At 44.4% G+C, this 23293-nt stretch overlaps 1 protein-coding gene and 1 long non-coding RNA gene across 5 annotated transcripts in view; one reads left to right on the top strand and one right to left on the bottom strand.

Moving 5' to 3' along the window:
- The first annotated feature begins 475 nt into the window (after positions 1-475).
- PDGFRB (platelet derived growth factor receptor beta) overlaps positions 476-23293 on the top strand; it is a 67218-nt gene continuing 44400 nt past the window's right edge. Inside the window, exons 1-2 of one of the 4 annotated variants that reach the window (XM_072630701.1) lie at positions 476-1045; positions 7118-7301. The gene's annotated coding sequence lies outside the window, so the exon portion shown is untranslated. Of the gene's footprint in view, positions 1046-2776; positions 2900-7117; positions 7302-11555; positions 11647-23293 lie in introns of those variants that run through there. The other 3 variants (XM_072630700.1, XM_072630702.1, XM_072630703.1) reach the window with 3 other exon arrangements.
- On the bottom strand, positions 10604-11465 carry LOC140518500 (uncharacterized). Its single transcript, XR_011971943.1, has 2 exons — positions 11344-11465; positions 10604-11149 (listed from the first exon to the last, which is right to left on the bottom strand). It is a non-coding gene; the product is annotated as an uncharacterized lncRNA (long non-coding RNA).

Here is a 23293-nt window from a genome sequence, read left to right as displayed (position 1 = left end):
ATGATCTCCTGTTTTCCCTTCTTTCCTGGGGACCCTCTCCCAGAGGTACACAGGCGGGCACTGCCTGAGATCCCTCTACCTAGCACAATCCCTGCCACGATTGCCAGGTGATCGACAGATTGCCAATCTATGACCCTACCTTACCGTCAGCAGCAGAGCCCCCAGACCCTATTGCCCAGTCTGGGGAGAGGAGAGGGGAGGGGAGTCACCACCCTGGGCAGAATGGGCTGGCCTCTCTTAATACAAATGACTCAGCTGCTGGCGTGGGCTGTGGAATTTCTAAACATCCCCTCATATCCTGAGAAAGAGGGAGAAGGCAGAGAGTGAAGGGAAAACAGAAAGAAAAACAAGAAACTCAGGGGAAAAAGACCAAATTGAAAACAGACACACGCACACACACACTCCTCTCTCTCCCTCCCTCTCACGCTCCCTGCCTGCCTGCCTGCCTCCCTCCCTCCCTCCCTCCCTCTCACACACCCTCTCTCACTCAAAGAGACCAATCAAAGGGACCTCTTCGGCCTTTCCCCCCAAGTTGTAGGAGACAGAGCTTTCTCTCTCACTCAGAGTTGTCTCAGCCTCTTACTGCTTCCACCTCTGCCTGAGGCCTGGGTACCCTGAACCTAGCCGCTATCCATCTTCCTCGCCCAGCAGGCCAAGAGACAAGGGGAAACCAAGAGAAAACTTTGTAAGCAGAGAGTGGACCAGGAGGGCTTACCTCTTCCTTTGCCTTCTAACTGTCCTTGATCTCAATCCCTCAGAGGGGCAAACATACAGAAAGACCAAACTAGAAAGGCCCTCCTGAGTCTGGAGATTCCCATAAGGATGCTCTAGAACTGTCTCTGTCCCTCCTGCTGCTGGTCCTTGGACCAACTGCTCCCCCTGTTCTCCAGTCACTCCTGCCTCCTGGAGCTCCATCCACGGGGGCCAAGGGAGGTGAGTTTGGAGACAGACGAGGAAGGGGCAGCATCTGGGGACTCCGCAAAAGTAGGCTGTTTGTGAGCAGGCAGCAAACAAGGCAAAGTCAAGAGAAGACCAAGGCAATAAGGTAGGTGCCTGGGCCCCCAACACTCTCTGCCCCCACCTCACCCCACTTTCAGGGCCCCTTTGTCATGTCTCAGCCACACTTTGGTCAAGTTGAAAATGGAAAATATTTTTAGCGAAACCAGATGGGAGAAGCTCAGAGCAGAGTTGGGAGATGTCAGTTTGCAAAAGAGTTGAATATCCTTTGCCATCCCCATGCTCAGTTGGACCTTCCGCAATCATGCCCACCAGACGGGCCCCTCTTTTCTCCCTTTTCTACCCTGTGCCCCAAGAGCTAGCACCCCGCCCCCCTCCATTCCAGCCCTCATTCACACAAAACCACTGGGTTTTCTGGGCTCCATTCTCCTGGCTCAGTATCTTAACAGCGGAGGGTCTGTTTGCCAGAGCTAGGGGGCGGGGCCTGGGGGGGTAGGGGTGGCTTGAGGGGCCAGAGAATGGGCAGAGTGGGAGGGGGACTTTAAGGATGAAGGCTACTAAGGGTGGGGAGATATTGAGGGCAAGGGGTTGTGAGGGGAGGAAGGATTATGAGGAGAGACAAACCATGAAGGGAGGGGACTCAGAGAAAAGTGGCGCTGAAGGGGGTGGAGTGGTTCGTACTTAAGTGGATCAGACTGGAGATAGAGGACAAAAGTTGTGGGGGAAGGTGGGGAACAGATGGGGGGGGTTGGCGGTTAGGACAAGGGACTAGGGAATGAGGGAATGAGTGTGAGATGGCGCTATAAAATAGGGAATGAGGCATCAGGATCAGCAAACAGAAGATTGGGGACCAGGGTTGGAGAGGGGAGACCTTCAGCCTCAGCCATGAGTCTGCAGCCGTTTTCCCAGAAAGGATTTGGCTTCAGGCCAGTCCCTAGGGCCATCGAAGCCCCGGGGATTTAAAGGGCTTTGCAAATTTTCCAGATTCCTAAGATGTCCTTCCAAACCCCCAGCTGATGGGAAACTGTCAGTTTGTTGTAGCTCTCCTTATGCTGTTAGGGGTGGAGGGGTAAGCGGGGAGGAGAGGAGGGGACAGGAACTGAGCTTGGGCAGCCTATGAATGGAGCTAGGGCTCCAGAGTGTGGGGGGTGGGGATACAGAGGGGGAGGGAACAATAGGAGACCTCCTAAGGAAAGCATTGATCTCTCAGACCTCTCTGCCTTTTTCTAAGGGAAGGGCCTAAGCTAAGAGGGGTCAAGGGTGATAGGAGGACCCTGACAGATCCAGCCCCTCAGTCAATGATAGTTTTTCTAGGTAGCTGTAGGATAATTGGTGTATAAGTTTGTGCAAACCAGGGCATTGCTTCATCCTGTCCAGTCTTTAGAAATATTTCTCTAATTTATCTCTTCTTCACTCCCACAGTCACTATCCAGCCTAGGTCCTCATCCTCTTCTGACAGAATGCATTATTAAAGTGATGTTTTGTGAGTACTTGGAAAAGAAAGCAGTGATTACTATGAGCCAGCATGGGTTCATAAAGAATAAGTCATGCCAGACTAACCTCATTTGCTTTGACAAGGCCATACCCTATACATAGCAGACCTGGATTTCAGCGAGACATTTACTATGGTCTCTCATTCTCTTGTGGAATGTGTTTAGAGTGATTAGATAGAGTAGGCTAGATAGTAGCACAGTTAGGGAAGCTAAGAACTGATCAAATAGCTCGTCCCCACAGTAACTGTTCCAGATCTTTCACTTTTTCCTAACGTCCCCCATGGCAGCCTCAACTCCACACTTATCAGCAGATGACCTAAACTGCTACTTCACTGAGATAGAAACCATCTGAAGTGAACCCCCCAGGACCTTCCTTTGTCCCTTAAAATGCAGCAGCAGCAGCAACCTGCCTCAGCCTGAGCTAAGGCTGGCCTTCTAGCTGGACTCTTGTGAGTACATCATCCCCTCCTGATTCTTCTCTCTTGCTTCTTATCATCCCTTTTCTCATGCCTCTCCAGTCTCCTTCTCCAGGAGCTCTTTCCAATGGGCCTCCGTGTTGATCTCCCCATACCTTAAACAAAAGAGTGTTCCAGTGACCATTTTACTCCCTCTAGTTACTTTCTAACATCTCTCCTCTCCCGCACCGTCAACTTTTTGAAAAAAGTGTCATGTGATGTAGATGCTTGGTGATATGATAGTACTTCCTCACTACTGACCCTCAGTGGCACAGTGGCTAGAGCACCAGGGTGAAAATCAGGAAAGATTTCTCTTTCTAAGTTCAAATCTGGCCTCAGACACTTATGAACCATGTGACCCTGGGCAAGTCACTTTATCCTGTTTGCCTCAGTTTCCTCATCTGTAAAATGAGCTAGAGAAGGAAATGGCAAACTGTTCCATTATCTTTACCAAGAGAACCCCAAATTGGATCACAAAGAGTTGGACAGGACTGAACAACACCACCACCTGTTGTATTTTTAGGTTCTTTCTGTGGCCTCCTCTTGCCTACTAAGTTCAAATTTCTTATCTCATCATTCAGGGCCCTCCATAATCAGGTGCCACTCTACTTTTCCAGATTCATTTAGTGCTATTGCCGGATTCTTTAGTCCAATTAAGCTGTTTATCCTCCTCAATGAGTACCACAAACTGAGTCCTTAACTTTACTACTGTTGTTTTCTATGTCAGAATTCTATTCCCTCCTCCTTAATCCCCATCTACTGAATTTCAAGGTGCCTGCATGAGGCAAGCTGAAAGGGCTTGAAAGGGAGTTAGGAAGATCTGAGTTCTAATCTGACTTCAGATACTTATTAGCTGTGTGACTCTGAGAAAGTCATTTAACCTCTACTTGCTTCAGTTATAAAATGGGAATATAGGGAACACCTACATCCCAGGGTTGTTGTGAGGCTCAAATAAAATGTGATTTGTAAAGGACTTAGCACAGTGCTTGGCACATAGTACTTCATAAATGCTTATTTCCTTCCTATTTGTACGTTAAAGCCCAATTAGGATGTCATATCCTCTAGGGAGCCTTTTATGATTCCCTCAGTCAATAATGATTTTTCCCTTCATGGATGCTGATAACCCATCGCTTTTGTGTGCTCTGCCCTTGTCCAGTATGGTGTGATGGAAGGAACAGTGTTAAAAACTTAGGCTGAAGAACTGGCTTCCAGCCTCAGATAACCCTGGGCAAATCATTTTTATCTGTAATATGAGAATAGTAATATTTGCAATATACAACTCCTAGGGTGTCAGGAAAAAAGCACTTTGTAAACCTTCAAACACTCCTTGAAGCATTTCAGTTTTGTTTGATTTTTGGTGACCTCTTTTGCAGTTTTCTTGGCAAAGACACTGAAGTGGTTTGCCATTTTCTTCTCTAGCTAATTTTACAGATGAGGAAACTGAGGCAAACAGGGTTAAGTGACTTGAAAAGGGTCACAAAGTTAGATAGTGTCTAAGTCTGGATTTGAACTCAGGTCTTCCTGACTCTAGATTCAATGCTCTATATCCACTGTGCCACCTAGCTGTCCTTGAAACACTATATGAATATTATTTCTTTCATATCTTGGTTATTTGTGCTTGTATCATATCTTCATACTGTACAGTAAAGCCAATGAGAGAAAGAGTTATACTTATCTAATCTTTGTGTTTTCCCAGCATCTCTAGCAGGGCTCTGGACCCAGTTAAGTAGGTGCTTAATAAATGTTTGTTATTGAATTGAACTGAATAAACAGTTCCTGCTGCCCTGGCCCTATTCCCACAGAAAGCGGACAGAGAGACCGAATAGGGGGCTAGCCAGTCCCCCTGGACTCCCTTCCTGTTGGAGGAGTTGTCCCCTAGTACAGCTCTGGAACCTTCCCTGCTGCTTTGCCCTCTGGTGTGACAGGAGGCAGAGACAGTTTTAGATCCGTAAACACCCCCCTCCCACCCCATCCCTTCATTACTATTCATGATATTGAAAGGGCTATTTGAAGTCCCTTCTGCCTGCCTCTCCCTGTCTTGGGAAGCTTTGCATTTCTGTTTATGGGGGTGATAGTCTGAAAATCTGCCAATGAATGCCCTCTCTCCAAAAGGAAAAGGAAAAGGGGAACAAAAAGATAGAGGGAATCTTTAGGAAAGGGAATAAGCATTTATGTAGCATTTACGATAGGCCACAAGCATTTACAATTATGATCTTATTTGAGTCTCACAACAACCTTGAGAGATAGGTGCTACTATTACCCCATTTTACAGTTGAAGAAATTGAGGCAGACAGAGGCTAAGTGATTTCTCCTAGAGTTACACAATTTGGAAGTATCTGACTCCAGTTTTGAATTCAAATCTTCCGGACTCCAGATTCAACACTCTGCACTCTACCAGCAACTGCCTTTTAAAATGTAATTAAACTTTTAGCATAATTTTAAACTACATTTTAAAATATAACTGTTAAATTTATTTTTTTATGTTTTCTGCATTTCCCAGTACATTTCCCTCCTTCCTCTCCCAGTGCACCTAACCTTTGGAAAAAAGTTCAAAATCCTTACATTTGAGGCTCTCAAAATATCTTATGACACTGTTTCTAGTGTTGTCTCAAACTACCTACCACATCTTCTCCAGCCAAACTGGACAACTGTCTGTCCATAGAGTAATGATTTTTAACATTGTGAACGTGTGGGTTTTTAAAAAATATTTTGTTAACTGTACTTCAGTATAACTTGTTTCCTTTGTGATCTTGTATATTTTAGATTTTTAAAACCATTGTTTTGATAAAGGGTAAATCAGTTTTACCTCATTGCCAAAGAAATTTATGACACGTAAAAAATGTGTCTTATAACAAAGAAAAAGAAGGGGAAAAACCAGTATGGCAAAACTAATCAACCCAGACATCGACCACCCTCTACATTAGAAGCAGCATTCCGTCCCCATCCATCCTCCCTGTAGGGAATGTAACTATGTAGGGAAGCTCAAGGGCCTGGGCTTCACTACTGTTTTTGTTAAGTTGTTTCAAACATCTGATTCTTCCTGACCTCATTTGGGATGGTTTGCATTTCCTACTCCAGCTTTTTTTACAGATGAGGAAACCGAGGCAAACAGGGTTAAGTGACTTGGCCAGGGTCACACAGTTAGGAAGTTAAGTGACTTGGCCAGGGTCACACAGTTAGGAAGTATCTGAGGCCAGATATGAATTCATGAAGATGAGACTTCCTGACTCCAGGTCCAAAGCTCTATTCATTGTGCCACCTAGACACTTACTATAGGGAAGAAAAAATCCAGGGTGATTTCTCTTCTGCAGGATGGTGTCTGGCTCCTTTGTGGGGTACACAGAACCTGGGGGGAAATGATGGTAATTACACTGAGAACCACAGACTTTGGCAGATGGTGTGGGATGGTGTGAAGACCACAAGGTAGGCATTTGGGAAACATGCTTCTAGTGCTGGTTTTTTCACAAACTGGGCAAATGATCACTTTGCCTCTCAGGGGGTCTCAGTCAAGGCCGTGAAAAGCATGCTGGCTTGAGAGTCAGAGGACCCGGGTTCAAATTCTGCTTCTGCCACTTACTTACTCCTTGGGTTCCCAACAGTGCATCATCTAACCTCTTTTGACCTTCTAGAAAGTTGAGGGGGTCAGACTGGATGACCCCTTAGGTCTCTTATGGTTCTAAATGCGTGAACCTCTCATCCACTCCAATTCTGACAGTTTGTATGTTCTCTTTTCAGAGCCTTACTCACTGAGGGTCTCAAAGAAAGCTCTGTCTGATCCCTTGGTCCTGCCCCCCCCTCCTGGGTTCTTGGTGGTTCTGGGATGCTGGTCTTGGCTCCTTAGGCTGAGGTTTCCTGACCAAGACTGGATTGGGGGGAATTTCCATAGCCAAAAGTCCCAGAACAACAACTGTCTTTCTGCTTAGAAAATGGACTCTTTAGGAATGTGTAAACAGTATACTCCTCTCCTCTCCGCCCCCAATAATTTACCAGGTCTCCTCCCTCTTAAAGAGTGCTGGATCTGGAATCTGAGGTCCTGAGTCTGAATCCAGGCTCTGTGACTTATTATCTGTGGGACTTTGGACAAGTCCCTTTGGGCCTCAGTTTCCTCATTTGTCAAATGAGGGAGTTGGATTAGATGATCTCTAAGAAGTCTTGCTGCTCTAGATCCCATGAAGCCTGATCTAGGCTGCCTGTCTTCTCTCTCATCTTTAGGCTTCTCCACCATCTACTCACCCTGTACAGGCTGCCAGTCATGAGGTCAGAGATCTAGAGTTGAAATGAACCTCAGGTACCATCTAGCCCAACTACCTCACTTGGAAGATGAAAAAACTGGAGATCTAAAGTGCACATGGACTTGTCCAAGGTCACACAGGCATTAAAGCCACCTGGATGAGAGGTGAATACAAATTCTCTGACTCTTGAGGCTTTGCTTTTTCTACTGTACGATGAAGTATATGAGTCATTTTCCTTTTTTAATTTTTTATTTAATTTTATTTTTTGGAGGCAAATTGGGGGTCACATAGTTAGAAAGTATCTGAGGTCACATTTGAACTCAGGTCCTCCTGACTCCCCACAGCCAGTGCTATATCACCTAGCTATCTTTCTACAGCACAGCTCTCCTTCAAGTATCACTCTCCACTGAGACAAAATAAAGTGCAAACTCCGTAGGCTGGCGTTCAAGGCCCTTGCAATCTGGTGCTGCCTTACTTTCCCCACTTCCCTCATCTCCCCACATCCCTCAATTCTACTGACACACCAGGCAAATAATACTGGACACTTTACACTTGCCTTTGAGTTGCATTTTACTTTTCTGCTTCAGAGTCTTAGCTCAGGACCTCCTCTATGCCTGCAATATCTTTTCATCCCTACCCTAGCCTTGCCTATTGAAATCCTACATGATTTCAAATGGTACCTTCATAAAACCCTATCTGGGGTGTGCTGGTAAATGCTTTACAACTGATTCTCTGAAAAGAGAGAACACATTTTAAAATTAAAATTTAAAATTTAAAATTAACATTTCCCTATCATTTTCTTGAGTTTAGACAATTGACAAAACAACAAATTAAGTCCTGATCTGTAGCATTTGCTACAAATTCTGACATGTAACTGCTTACTCTGAAAATTTAACAATTGATTCCTGCGATCATATTTGAGTTGGCTTCAACACATATCTGGTTTTACCTGATTCTACCAGCTAAAAGTAAAGAAAATAACCTACCTTCCTTTGAACCTCCCTAGCTTTTGGTCAGGACCTCTTCTGGTTACACACACACACACACACACATACACACACACACACACGCACACACACGCACGCACGCACCACCCCGCTACTTATTGTAACTCTTTTGCGTAGTTTATCCACCTTCCCCCCTTTCCTTCTTACTCTACCCTTCACTAGGCTAAGTTTCCTGAGGGCAGAGACTTATACATCTTAAAAGTTTCCCCATGTCTAGCACAAAGTTCTGTGCATAGTAGGTGCTTGATGAATATTTTTTTGACTAACTGAATGAATCAATTAAGCCCGAGGAGAAAAAGAGGACCCAAGAGGTCCACAGTTGGGATGGGAGTGGAGTTTTCCCTGGGAACTCTGAGATTGGGAAGAATGAAGATCTTTCTCATCATCCAATTCAGCTGATAAAAAGTCCCCTCCACCACCTCGCTTCTCATTCCTCCCTCATTATTTTTCAGCAGGAAGAATTTTGAGGATACTCTCAATGCTTACTCACTGGTACCAAGGGGCTCAGAGGGAGATGGTGATTCACTGAGGGAATGGGAGGCCAATAAAGGAATGAAGTCTCAGTGAGAGAAGGAATGGGATGTCGGTGAGAGGATAGGATGATGATTCAGTGAGGGGATACAGGCTTAGTGAGGGAATGGGTGCTCAGCAAAGGAATGAGAGTTCAATGAATGAATAAAGCTTCAGTGAGGAGGAGATATGGTCAGAGAATGGAGGTTCACAGAGGAATATGGGGGCTCAGTGAGGAGAATGAAAAAAAATCATTCTTTGGTCCTGATCAGTAATAAGGAGTCTATGAATGGGTAGGAAACAGCACTATTCATTTTTTATTTCCAGAATAGATCCTGTTTTCCCAGACAGAGTTCTCTTGTCTGTTTTCCCAAATGGCATAAGGAGGGATAGAGGGTCCTTCCTCATATCTTTCTTTGAATTATAATTGCTTCCAGATCTACAGGATGTACTAAGGACCCTTCTTGGTCTAACATTCTATGCTTTGCGTTCTCATCTTAGATCTCCCTTCCAGTGCAGAGAGCAGCTGGCTAGTATAGTGGGTAGTGCATTGGGCTTGGAGTAAAGCTCTGAAGTTCAAATCCTGCCCCAGACATTTACTAGCTGTGTGACCCTGAGCAAGTCACTTAATCTTTCTCAGCCTCAGTTTCCTCATCTGTGAAATGAAGGGACTGGCCTCAATGGTTTCTGAGGTCCTTTCCAGTTTTAAATTTTTGATCACGTGTGTTGAAAAGAGTACTGAAAAGCTCTGTCATACTATGGTCTAATGACCCATCTCTGGTGGAAGAGAGGGTGAAACTGGCAATTTTGTGCAATTCTGCCTCTCTTAAATCCTATTCACGTGCAAGTCAAGACATCATCTGTGATGTCATTGATCCTCTGAAAATAAAGGACAAATCATCCACCTCCCCCAATTTAGATGTTGGTAAGAGTTCTATTTTTGTTTTTTTACATATATAGTCTATTCAACTATACCTTTCTGTAAATTTTTTCCTTGTGATGGGTATTAGACCAGACTGATTGGAAGCAGAGAGATGAGTGAATGATGAAGTTTAAAATATAGGTGACATAAAAACAAAAAATATTAATACCAAAATCTAAGAGATGAGGCAAAATCCAGGTGTGATGGGAAAGAAGGAGCCAGAGGAAAAAAAAGAAAATTAGTGGGGATCAGAATGCCAGTGGAGTAAACAAAAGGGAACTGGAAAATAGAGAAGTTCTGAGCAATGAGCAGGTTATGAGTAGTAAAGGTGTGTGGCTCTGAAATGCAGGAAAGTCGGGGCAAGAGCCTGAACCATGATGGAATTAAAGAACTATGGACAGGAAAAACTGCTTCTTCAGTTATGAAGGCAACTAGTCTGGGCTGGGGGGAAAAACCAAGCAGAACTGGGAAAAGAAATCTGACTTCCCTGAAAACTTGGCAGAAGAAAAATGATGCTAGGAAGCAACTGGACATAAGGGCTAGACAGAGAGGTTCAGAATAGAGGAAATCTTTCAATCCCATCTATCTCCTGTGTTGAGAAGGACAAGGCTATGCTATGGGTCCCCCATTGACTTGCCTGATGGGAAGTATTCCCTAAGACTCCTCACATTTCAGCAATGTATTTGTTGGACTCTGACAAGTGGCCGAATGGGCTGTGGTCAGTGACTCACTCCTGAGAGATCACTGGATGGTGAGTCAGGAGACCCAGATTCAACTCCTGGCTCTGACCCTCATTAATGTGACCTCGGTAGTTAAACAATAGATTTAAGCTCATTAGGGGCGTCTGATTCTTCTTGTCTTTGTACATCTAGTATGGGTGCCTGGTTCACTGTTTATTGAGGGCTTGATTAGACTACAGTTACAGTTTGCAAAACTTTGGTCTTTGAACCTCTTCACACTTAAAAATCAAGGATGTTCAAGAGTTTTTGTTTGCCGTATTAGAAATTAAAGCTACCAGAAATTTTGAATTATTAATTAATTAGTTTTAAAATAATGGTAATAAACCTATTACAAATGAACACAAATAACACATTTTTATGAAAAATAGCTATTTGCCTCAGCAACAATAATTTGTAAGAAGAGCGGCATCATTATGCACATTTTTGCAGATCTCTTGAATGTCTAGCTTAATAGAAGACAGCTGGATTCTCTTATCTGCTTCTGCATTCAATCTGTTGTGATTGGTTGAAGTATATGAAAAAAAATCCTGCCTCACACAGATATGTAATTGGATATGTAGTTGTGTTTTAGCAGGCAAATAATGTCTTAGTATAATTACAAAAATCGTTTCAACCTTATGGACCCCCAGAAAGGGTCTCAGGGAGTTGAGAAAACACTTTCGAACACAGCAATCCAACAATCTGCCTTGGGAAGTTGAGGGTCCTCCTATCTTGAATCCTTCAGACAAAGGCTGGGTGACTTCTCAGAGATGTCCTAGAAGGGATTTCTGTACAGATAGGAGTTGGTCTTTGATAACCTTGAAGACCCTGATTCCATCTGAGATTCTTCAGTTCTGGTGTGGATGGTCAAAAGAGACAAGAAGTACTTGGGAACTTCACCTTCTCCCCCACATGTTTTCCCAGCCCATGTGGGGAACCTTGATCCACTTAACCTCCTCTATTGCAGCCCACCTCCCACCTCTTCTCCTTTCCCAGGTGTTGAGGCAGACATGCTCCCCCCAAACATTTCCAGGACTCCCTCTCTTACCATTGTCGGCTATTGTCTCTGGAACTCCCCAGCCAGGTTCCTTCTTGGGGTGAGAGTGAGGGGGTGGGCAGGCTAGGGAGGCGTGGGCAGAGAGAGTAGAGCCGGCTGGTCCTTTGGGTTGGCTGGCGGTGGGGAGAGGATGGTTATTTATAAGTTTGGCCTCACTCCAGACAGATGTTTCATTTTATTCTGAACTTCCAGAAAATAGGTCATTTCTTTTTGACTTTTCCCCATGGACCAGCTGGGTGCAGAATGAGGGGGAGAAAAGAAGCAGGAAAGGAGAAAGGCAAACAAGACGATAAGGTACCCGCTGAAGGTCCTTGGGGAGGGGGAGAGGAATGATCTGAATGGGCAAGCTCTCCCCCTAAGATATACATTCCCATTCCACTTCAGAGTTCATTGTAGCCAGGAGGGTTAAGGGGGTCTGGGACTCAGGAGATCTGGCTTGGGCCACTCTGTTGACTTAAGTTACTTCTCCACGGGAGCTGGGGGATCTGGAGAAGAAAAAGGGAGGGGAGAATGCATAAGAAAAGTGGGAGAAGTTAGCGTAGAGAAGATGACTCATAGGAAGCCTAAGGGTGGAGTTGAAGTAGGGCAGTCATAGGATCATGGGATTTAGACCTGGAAGGGACATTAGAAATCATTTGGTCCAGGACTCTTAACCTTTTTTGTGTCATGGACCCCGTTAGCAGTCTAACGAAGAAGCCCTTGGATCTCTTCTCAGGATAATGACTTTTAAGTGCATAAAATAAAACAAATAGAAAGTAAGGAAAGAAACAGACGAAAATAAGCATTTATCAGCTGCCAAGCACTATGTTAAGTGCTTTGTAAATATTATGTCACTTTATCCTCAGAATAACCTTAGAAGGTAAATGCTTTTATTAACTCCATTTTACAGTGGAGGAAACTGAGGTAAACAGAAGTTAAATGGCATACCCAGGGTCACGCAGCTAGTAAGTGTTTGAGGAAGGATTTACTCCAGGCCCAGCATTATTTATTTATTTTGTTCTCCATCCAAGTTCACAGATCCCTTGAAATCCATTCAAGGAGTCTGTGGACCCCAGGTTAGGAACCCCTAATTTAGTATAACCTCCTCATTTTACAGAAATGAAAATTGTGTGGGTAAGGATCTGGTGGGAGAAGCCTCACCTCTTCACTCTCCTCCTCCCCCCTCTCTCTTCCCTATATTGAAGCTAAGGGTTTTACTGCCTTGGAGACCACTATACCAGGCAGGTAAAGCATGTGCTACAGTCCAATTTGTGTTTCCTGTGCTCCCCTAAAGGGCTGCCTGGCATGACGGTCACATTTTCTACTGGGTCCTTGCTGAATTATCTCTGCTTTTCTCATGTCTGATCCCCTCCCCCTGGTCTAGAGGCTGTTCTCTAGCCAATGCCCAGTCTGGAGCTCCGGGCAGAATCTGCCCAACCACCTGCCCCCAGAATTCCTGAAGCTGCTGCTCGCTGTCTTTATGGAATGCTTTGTCCTGAGTATAGAGTCACAGAATGGCAGAAATGCAAAGAAATTGCAGAGGTTGTCAATCTCTTTATTTTATAGAGGAGGAAACGGAGCCTCAGGGAGGAGGAAATGACCTACCTAAATTCCCCAGAGATCTAGCGTATCCATAGTACTTTACAAACTCTAGCTCCCTCTCTCTTGAGTTCCAGTGTCCACTCCTACCCCCAACTACCCCGGGCTAATAGAAAGAACCCGGCTCTGGAGTCAGAGATAATGAGACCAAATATTACCTCTATGTGGGGTGGCCTTGGTCAAGTCCCTTTACCTCAATATTCTCATCTGTACCAAGAGGGGGTTAGACTACATGGTGTCTGAGGTCTCTTTCAGCTCTAGGTCTGTGTTCTCCAGCTGTCTGTTGGACATCTGTTCTGGAGTGGCCTGTAGGCATCTCAATTCCACATGTCCAAAATGGAACTCATTATCTTTCTCCCTAATCCCACCCTTATTAAATTCTCCTTTTGCATCCGGGATCCACCCTTACAGTCCACTGGGTTTGAAGCCTGGGAGTAATCCTCAACTCTTTCTTTCTCCATGCCTGACACATAGTAGTGTGCACTAATAAATGCATGGTGCTTGACTGTTTCCTCCTCTCCTTCCTCCACATCTAATCAGTTGCCAATCCTTGTCAATTCTACATTGCTTACATTCTCTCCCACTTATATGGCTGCCGTCTCAGTTCAGGCTGTTTTTAACTTTTCTCTCAGACTGCTGTCATAGTTTCCTATTTGGTCGTTAACATCCAGTTTCTGGTCACCTAGTTACTCAGTGGGTATTCCTAAAACACAGATCCGACCATGTCATTGCCCTAGTCGAAAAATTCCACTGGCTCCCTGTTGCCTCTAGAATTGGGAAGCTAGGAAGTGCAATGGATTGAGTGCTGAGCCTGGAGTCAGGAAGACTCATCTTCATGAATTCAAATTCAGCCTCAAACACTCATTAGCTATGTGACCCTGGGCAAGTCACTTAACCTTGTCTGCTTCAGTTTCCTCATCTGTAAAATGAGCCAGAGAAGGAAACTGCAAAGGATCTTTGCCAAGAAAACCTCACATAGGGTCGTGAAGAGTCAGACATGACTGAACAACATCAACTGCCTCTAGAATAAGATGTGATTTTTTTCTTTGGTATTTAAGACTCATACAGTCTGGCTTTAACCTGTGACTCTAGATTGGAACCCTCTCCTTTCTCGTCTTAGCCTCTCTTCCAGGCTTAGATCAAGGATGAGCTTCTACATAAAGTTTTTCCCATTCCCTCCAATTATCTGTGCTTCTCCCAATCGCCTTGTATTTACCTACGGATGTGTGTGTTGTTCCTCCCTCCCTCTAATGCAATCTCTTTGAAGGGCAGGGACTAAACATGTTTGCCTTTGTGTCTCCGAGGTGCATAGAGTAGGTACTTAATAAATGCTCATTGCATTAAATGCAAGGCGCTTTGCAAACGACAGAGTTCTCTCTCATTTGTTCCTCACAAATGAAGCAGGTAGCATCACAGAATCACAGGTTCTAAATGGTGAGGGGACACTACATTACTCCAGGGCCTCATTTTCTCATCCATAAAATGGCACGCACAAGGTTGGATTGGATAGCTTCTGATACCCTCTTCAGCTCTAAATCTTTCATTCTTTGGCCAAACTTCCATTGAACAGGAATATCCCAAGCACCATGTCTGACAAAAGTCTCCCAGCCCTCCAGGGATGGATGACTCACTACCTCCAGTTGCATTTCATTCTTTCATCATGATAATTATTAAGAAGGTTTTCCTCATATCAAGGCTCAAATCTGCCTCTTGCTGACTCTTACCCAATGCTCTTAGTTTTGTCCTCTGGGTCCAAGTAAAAATAAATCTAGTGCATCTTCCATGTACTTGACAACAACTATCATGCTCTTCATAGGTTTTTTCAGAACATATTTCAAGTCCTGTGACTATACAGTTTACCTGATTCTGACCTGGCTCTAGCATGTCAAACATGGTAGCTAGAGATAAGCGCAGTGCTCCACACAAGAACTGGAGAGTGAAGGGGACAGCAAAAATATAGGCTGTGTGGACTCTGGACATCATGTTTCTATCATTAGATCTAATGCCACAATATCCTATTGTCTCTTATTAAGCAGGGACTCCACTAACCTCCTCAGGTCTTTTTGACATGAATGCTTATCACTAGATGTCTTTCTAATCTTGTACCTGTCCAACTGCTTTTTGATCCCAAGAGCAGGACTTCGTTTTTGAACCCATAAGTGTAGGACTGAACATTTATTCCTATAAAATGTCATCTCAGATTTGGTCCATTGCTCTAACCTGCTGAGCTGAATGAGAAGCATTTATTACATTCTTACTTTGTAACAGACACTGTGCTAAGTGCTGGGGATATATAACTATTTTAAGAAAGAAATAGTCCTTTGTCCTCAGGGAGCTTATATTTTAATAGAGAAAGATGCCACATGTTGGGGAAAAGTCATAAGGGAAAGGAGTTTTATTCTGGGGATGTTGAAAGGGGTGGGGTTAGTCAGTCAGACATTAAGTCCCTCCTTTGTGTCAGGCACTGCGCTATGCTCTGAAAATACAAATACAAATAAATATAGCCCCTTCCTTTAAGAGCTTACAATTTAATGGGGGTACTTCATGACAGACAGGAGAGATAGATGGTGAGGTGGGATGTGGAACTAAAGCATGGTCTGGTGTCTAGCACCAGCTGATTGACAGAGTGGGTTAAATGGGCTAGTCTGCATGCACATAGTTACCAAACAAGTGGGTTGACCCCCAGGACAAGAACACCAGAGAAAAGTGGATTTCCCCAGGGTGTGGAAGATGCTGATCTAGATGGAGAGGAGCAGGGCAGAGGCAGATGACAAATAATAAATAAGATGGCCTGGGTGGATGGCTGGAAGAGACATGAAGCTGTGTATGTTAATTCTATCACCCAACATGTTAGCTAGCTCTCCAAAATTCTGGTCCTGGGGAAATTTGATAAGCCTTTCATCATCCAAAATCATTAATAAAAATATTAAATAGAACTCAATTAATCCCTGATCAGCTAGTGGACAGAGTGCTGGACCTGGGGTAAGGAAGTTCAAATCTGGCCTCAGACACTTACTAGCTGTGTGACTTTGGGCAAGTCACTTTAACCCTGTTTACCTCAGGTTTACCTGAGCTGGAGAAGGAAATGGCATATCACTTTGCCAAGAAAACCCCAAATGGGGTCACAAAGAATTGGATACAACCAAACAACTAATCACATCTCTCTGGGTTCCTTCAGTAACGGTCACTCTACTGTTAGTGGAATTTTTAATTGGCCCCACCATTCTGGAAAGTGACTTGGGACTATGCCCAAGAAATCATTAAATTGGTATGGAGGAGGTGGGGTTGGATTTGATAGCTTTTCGACCCAATGATGCCACTACTATCCTTAGTAAGAGGGAAAGGATTTGTATGTGTAAAAATATTTATAACAGCTCTTTTTTGTAGTAGCAAATAACTGTAAATTAAGTTAGGGAAAGGCTGAATAAATTATGGGATACCTAGTTTATTTTCAATAAACGTTTATTAATGTGTAAGAGGTTCTGTGCCATAGTGATTCTGGGGATGGCAGGAGATATATAAACTCTACAGTCTGGGAGTTTCCAAGTTACAGGAAGGGATAAGATGTGCACAAATAACTGATTCAAGGGCAAGGGAGATCAATAGAAAGGAAAGTTTCAGGCACATTGCTAGAAAAAAGATAAGATCTTGAAGTTGCTTCATCTGATTTCTCTACCTGTACAATGAGGGAGGAGCCTCATTGACCCTAGAGGTCCCTCCTACCTCTCTATCTATGATCCTATGAAAAGTAAAACTGAACCTATCCCTGGGTTAAGAAATGTACATCCAATGAAGGGAGTGACTAGGTCAGTGTGGTACCATCAGGGGAATGTTATGCTTATCCTTCATCTTTGAAGAAGACAGTGATATCAGGGAGATAGCAACATGACTTGCAGTTGACTTTGATTTGAGTGAGGGAGGACCATGCAAGGTTACCAGTCACACTTTTCCTCCAGTGACCAGATATACATCAGGACCACTGGAGATGGTCCAGGATACAATGGACCCTGGCCCTTTTAGGTTAAGGTCTTTTCAAGTTCTCACTTTGAGTGAGGTAACTCCCATTCAGTGAATAGGTCTCTCTAAGAAATGAGTCAAGGGGAAAGGTGGATTGTAGAAGGATATACGTGGAGGCAGGAAGACCAGTTTGGATGTTACCAAAATATTATAGGAGATAAGAAATGAGGGCTTGAATTAGGGTAGACATTTCCCCAGGTGGAAAGAAGGAGAGAGGAATGTGAAATTACTGGCCAGAATCAATAGGATTTGGCAGCTGATTGGTTGTGAAGAGTGAGGGACAGAGAAGATGCACAGATGACTCAGAGGCTTCAGGCTTCAGTGGTGCCTGAGGATGGTGTGCTGACCTCAGCAAAAATAGGGAAGTTGAGTGGAAAAGCAGTTTTTGAGGAGAAGATGAAGAAATAGTGCATTTGGAGCATGCTGAGTTTGGGGTGCTGGTAGAATATCTTGGTGGGAATGCAGGACTAAAGCTCAGGGGAGAGGTTGGCAGGATACAGATTTGGAAAGCATTGGTGTAGAGGTGATAATTGAAGCCAGGGTAGCTGATGAGATCAGCAAGGAAAAAAGTATGGATGCTTATGAATGTGTGGATTTCTCTGTGGGTGTATACGCCTATGTTTATGTGCTGTATGATTTATGTGTGTCTATGTGGGCATATGTGTGAGTTTCTGTAGTGTTTAGTGGATGTGCAGGAATATGTGTCTGTGATCACACATGTACCTGTGGGTGAGTGTCACATATGCCTGTCCAATGTGCATACGTCATGCAGATGTGTTGTGTGCGTAATGTGTGTGTGTGTGTGTGTGTGTGTGTTGTGTGAGTGGCTGCACATCAGCCAGATGCTTGGTGCAGGCACAGAGCCAGTGATCTGGCCCCTGAGGCGTGACTGTGTCGTGGGATCCCTGGGACCTCAAAGGAGGGATGTTACAAGGGAGGATGTGGGCCAAGATGGCTTAGATTTATTTAGATTAAAACGGTGGGAAAGGAGCAGAGGCGGAGAGTGGGGGAGGGGGGAGGAAAGGAGGAAGGAGGGGGACAGAGAAAGGAAGTAAGGATCCTGGGAACTGTTGAGGAGGTTGAACCTCTTTCCCTTGGCTCCCCACAAAGTTTCCTGCTTACCTGAGCTGCCTGCAATCTCTCTCCCTCTGGACTAGAGAATCCACCTCATCCTGGTGAATAATGGAGGTCATCTTTGGTTGGTCATGGTTTCTTAGCCCCAAGGGATTATAGATTTTAGGATTTAGAGCTAGAAGAGACCTCAAAGATTATTAAGCATGAACAAGGCCAAGAGAAGTAAATTGGCTTATCCAAAATCACTCAAGTAGTAATGAGCACACCCAAGATTCAAGTCCATGCCCTTTGTGTCCAGATTCGCTCTTTCTATTCAATCATAAGGCCTTTAAGAGGAGGGGAGAAATAGAATGAATAATATGGGTTATTTGAGCTGTTTTGTGTTTTCTGTAATTGCTCTTGAAGTCATTTGCATTTTAACCTCTGTCCTGTCCCTTATGCTTCATGAAGCAGCATTTCTAGGAGGGACCCTGCTCCCTGTATTTTGGGAAGACCCTAGATATGGACCATTGCTTAGCTTTGTTTTAGAGATTTCCCTGGAGTTTTCCTGATCATAGAAAGATAGTAATCCCATAGTTCTCTTTGGTCTTGGGAACACTGTGCATCCCCCACCTCCAAGATGAATCTGAGTCTGTGTGAACCTCAGGCTAGAACGTGTTACGTTCATTATCCCATTTGAACCTCATTACAATACTGCATAGAAGGAACCTCAGGTATTATCATACCCATTTTACAAATAAGGAAATTAAAACCTAGCTAGGCTAAGTGATTACCCTTATGAGAGGCAGGACTCAAACCTAAGTCTTTCTTACTCAATCATACCTCATAGATAGTGTAAATGATCTTGTTTCTCCCATTTTAATGATGAGAAAACAGGCTCTTGTACCCAGGCAAACATAACGTCAGCGATGAGATGCTATCTCTTAAGAGCAGCACTCTCTCCACCACCCCATGATTTCTTTTCCAAAACCATCTTGAAGAGATGGTTCACATTGGTTTCTGCTTCTGATCTGGAAAAGTATCTTCTCAGCTCCAGTCCACTTTCAGCCCTTTCAGAACTTGATTCTCAAGACTTCCCTTGCCCTAGTAACATTTGGAGAGTCCCTAGCCATGGGACAAACCTCAACCCTCACATAAGCCTGCTGTTCCTGCCTGAGTAGTCAGACTCTCAACTCTGCCCTGCTCAGGGTAGAATTGTCATCTGGTAGAGATGGGGGGAGAGGGGAGAACCACAGACAACGATGCCGGGATCTTTATGAGCTTTCCAGCTCCTGGATCCTTGAGGTCCAATACAGCTGCTCTTTGGAGCCCCACAGTTTGGGGAATTCCAGAGGGGACCTCAGAGGGAATCTAGTACAGCTCAAACCTAAGAGAGAATCCCCTCAAAAATACCCTCACCAAATGGTCATGCATTCATTAGACAGCTGTCAATGTTAGGAAATTACAGGGACAGTTTCAGAGGCTGGAAGGAGGTAGTAACTGCAGATATTCCAACTTCACAAAAGCAGCACCCCCAGCTCACTTTTTGACCTTAGATATGTCCTTCCATCACCACCAAGGCCTCAGTTTCTTCACTTGTAAAGCGAAAGAGTGGACTAGAACATCTCTGAAGATCTTTCCATCTCTGACATTAGAGGCTCTCTTAAAGCAGCCCTGTCCTCAGGCATCTCCTAGGAAGAGTCCAACCAAAGTATTTTCACCAAGGATAAGTTGGATTCGATCCCCTCCAATTCCTGAGTCTGTCTAATGGTCAGAACATACTGGAGGGTCCAAGGTCCATGACCCTGGAGGGCTCAATCCCTAAGGCCCAGGCTTCAGGGTCCAAGAAAGTGTCTTTCAATGGCCAACCCCAGCCAGGGCCTGGCTCAGAGCCTGAGTGACCGCCTGTCTCCACGCTCTGGCCAAATTCCTGCTTTAGAATAATAAACAGTGCGGCTCTGGAGAGACGCACAAAAACCCCCATCCCCCCAGGCTGCTAATGGTTTCCCTTGGCCAGGCCCCCTGGCAGGGATATGGGAGGAGGAGAGAAAGGGCACCACAGGGCAGATCAGCCTCTCTGGGACTGGGGGGAGGGGATTTGCTGGTAAGTATGTACAGAATGGAGAGAAGAACTGAAAGGAAAGGTTTTCTGCTTTCTCTGCTTTAGAATTTGCCTTAATCTAGTAAGAGTTTACTCACTATCTGTTATTTGCAGGTCTTGGGCAAGTCACAATTTCTCCAAGCCTCAGGTTCTCCAGCTGCAAAAACTGAGCAGCAGGCGTTGAATCAAGTCATCTCCAAAGTCCTTTACAGCTCCAAAGTCTATGATACCATGAGGCCTGGCCTTGCTTGGTGGCTTCCAGCTGGAAAGGACTTGGATTCTTATCCACAATGTGTCCAGACAGGAGTGGAGAGGGAGGCAGTCACTGTAGATAGTAAGGGCTGGGGTAGACAGAAGAGGCTGACCGTGGAAGTCATTAGGTCAAGGCTTGGCTGCCTGTTGTGATCCTGTGTTTCCCCTGGGCCTCTCTGTCCTCTATCTCTCCGACATTTTTCCTGACTGTCCCTCCCCTGCTGTTCTGTACTCTAGCTTTCCCAGACAATAAAACTGTTAGAATCATGAGGTTGGGCTTATCCCTGGCTAAGCTTCTCTGGGCAGCACTGGGTAAATCCGTGCTTGCTCCCTCAACAGTAGAAAAATGAAGGCATGTGCACATTGGCAAACCATCTCTATGATGTGTTCAACAGGGTGGTGCCCAGACTGAGACCCTTCTGTGCGTGGCTCTGGACCATGCCAAGCTGGAGTGGCAAAGGGGGTGGGGTTCTAGGAAGTAGTATGAGCTCCCTAGAGTTGGGGGAAGGCACAGATTTCATACTCTGTCCTTTTTCTTTTTCCTCCACTCTGCCCAGAGAGCAGCACCCCCTTTAACCCTGAAGGGAGTTTAGACCTAACCCATTTCACCATCCCCTGCTACCTTTTGTCCATTCCCATTATATCAACTTTCCAAAGACAAAACCTGTCATCTGATTTGTGGGAAGTCTATGCCCTAGAATCCAACCCTCTCACATGCCTAGATTTTAATCCCATCTCTTCCTGTACTATCTCCAAAGTTCTATTGTCTTTTAGCTCCCTTACTTTGGGTTTATCCTCACTCCTCACTCTTTGATTTATACATCTGTAAAATGGGGTGATCAGTCCTTAGTTGTCAAGACATATGGGGGAAAGCAAAAGTTACATTTGAGAGAGCCAAGGACCTGTGACCCAGTACAAGGTTGGTTTCCATGACCTCAAGTTCAGTAAAGATTCCTCTTTGGGCAGCTGTTGGCCCACAACTCCAGTCCTCTCTAAAATAGTGAGTCGCTTGCCCACATCAGAGACAATAACTCTTAGAACATAATAGATACATTACTACAGGGTGAGGAATCTTTGGATCTTCTCTTTATTTAGGTAGGTCAGTTCTAGGTACACAGTCTAACTAGGGTTGAGCCTCTTTCAGTTTCAGAGAGGAGTGTGATTTAAGATTTCCTTAATTCTGGATTGTCTCTGTACAACTATCTAAAAATCCACTTGTTTTCTGCTTGGCTCTCAGAGACGTCTGGTTTCTTTTCCCAGTTACACCTATCCCAAGCTAGAGAAGAGATTTTTTTTTTCAGCTGCCCTACTCACCCTGAATATAAAGTCCCATTAGCCTGGGCTTTCCAAGATCTCACCTTGAATTCAGGTGCCAGAAAGATTTCTGACTCTCCAAGGGATGATGCCCTACTCATCTCTTCTTGGGTTTCTATTCTCTCTGGACATCCAGACTGGCTTCCACCTGCTTCCAGCATGAACTAATCTAGTCCTTGGTTTCACCCACATTTGCTGACTCATTCATTCTTTTCTTACTTCTTTTATTTCTCCTATTTTCCTCTTTCCTTAAATGTCTCAGCCTAAAGGCTTTAGCTTCCTCACCAGCCATCCTTAACTTACTTACAAGCATCTTCATCTCCATGGAACAAAAGTAAGAAAAATACAGAATACATATATGATAAGACATATGTTTAAGTTCGGTTTGAGGCAAGACCTCTCATCAAACAGCCAAGGGTAACCACTGATGAAATGGGTTTAAGCTAAAAGAAGCCTTGGAACCAGGGAGTCATACACTGATTGGACTGCAGGTGACCTGTCATCTTTCTCTCCCTGACATTGGTCCCATTTTTCAGATAGCTGAGGAGGACTTCCTGATAGTCAACAATCCATCAACAAGTAGTGTTTCCTTTATAGCAGGCACTATGCTAGGTTCTGGAGATACAAACAAAGGAAAGTCCCTGTCCTCAAATGTTTACATTCTAATGGGGTCCAGCTACCTTTCTTCTGGGATTGCTAGTACAAAAGATAATTTGTGCATGAGGTTTGCCTGGAGGCAGGGGAAGGGTTCAGCTCCTTTCTACTTAGTGGCTTGGAATTCTAAGTTCTTGAAGTAAAATCAGAACTCCTAAGGGCATTTTCTAGACCTATATATTTCTCTAAACTTTTATTCTTATTTTCTTGGAATAAGATTCTGTAAGCCTAGATAAAAGATCTTGTGTAAATCAAGATGAATGAGGGATAGGTGGGGGAGATGTGCTGATTAGATTACTTATAAGATCTGATTTGTCTGACATTCTGTGTTTTATAACTCTCTGGTTATAGTGCTAGTGCTAGTGCCAGGGAATCACCCAATCCTCACCTCTACCTATTAGAATTCCTGGCTTCCCTCAGTGCCCAGCTCAGGTGCTTTCCACTCTCTAATCTACCCTCTCCCAGCCCTTAGCACTTTCTCTCTCTCTCTCCCCCTTCTCTCTTTCTCTCTCTCTCTCTCTCTCTCTCTCTCTCTCTCTCTCTCTCTCTCTCTCTCTCTCTCTCTCTCTCTCTCTCTTCTCTCTCTCTCTCTCTCTCTCTCTCTCTCTCTTTCTCTCTCTCTCTCTCTCTTCTCTCTCTCTCTCTCTCTCTCTCTCTCTCTCTCTCTCTCTCTCAAATATTTTGTTTCCCGACTTGTATACATATTGTATTTCTTTAATCTATTGCAAGCTCTTTGAGAGCAGGCCCTCTCTTTATATTGAGTGCCCAGCATGTACTTGGCATATGATAAGCTCTTAATGAAAGTTTATTGGATTGAATCTATGGATGCCATCATCTGGAACTAGAGGCAGGCAGCTGTATGGGAGTGGGGAGGGTGCAGAGAGGAGGAAAAGGGATGCAATGAAGCACACTTTTTCATAAGAATTTTTCCAAGTGCACATTTTCTAAATGCCAGAAAATCCTGATTTCTAG

This window comes from Notamacropus eugenii, chromosome 1 (assembly GCF_028372415.1).
Source record: "Notamacropus eugenii isolate mMacEug1 chromosome 1, mMacEug1.pri_v2, whole genome shotgun sequence".
Taxonomy (NCBI): Eukaryota; Metazoa; Chordata; class Mammalia; order Diprotodontia; family Macropodidae; genus Notamacropus; species Notamacropus eugenii.
This window is presented reverse-complemented; position numbering and strand designations above follow the sequence as displayed.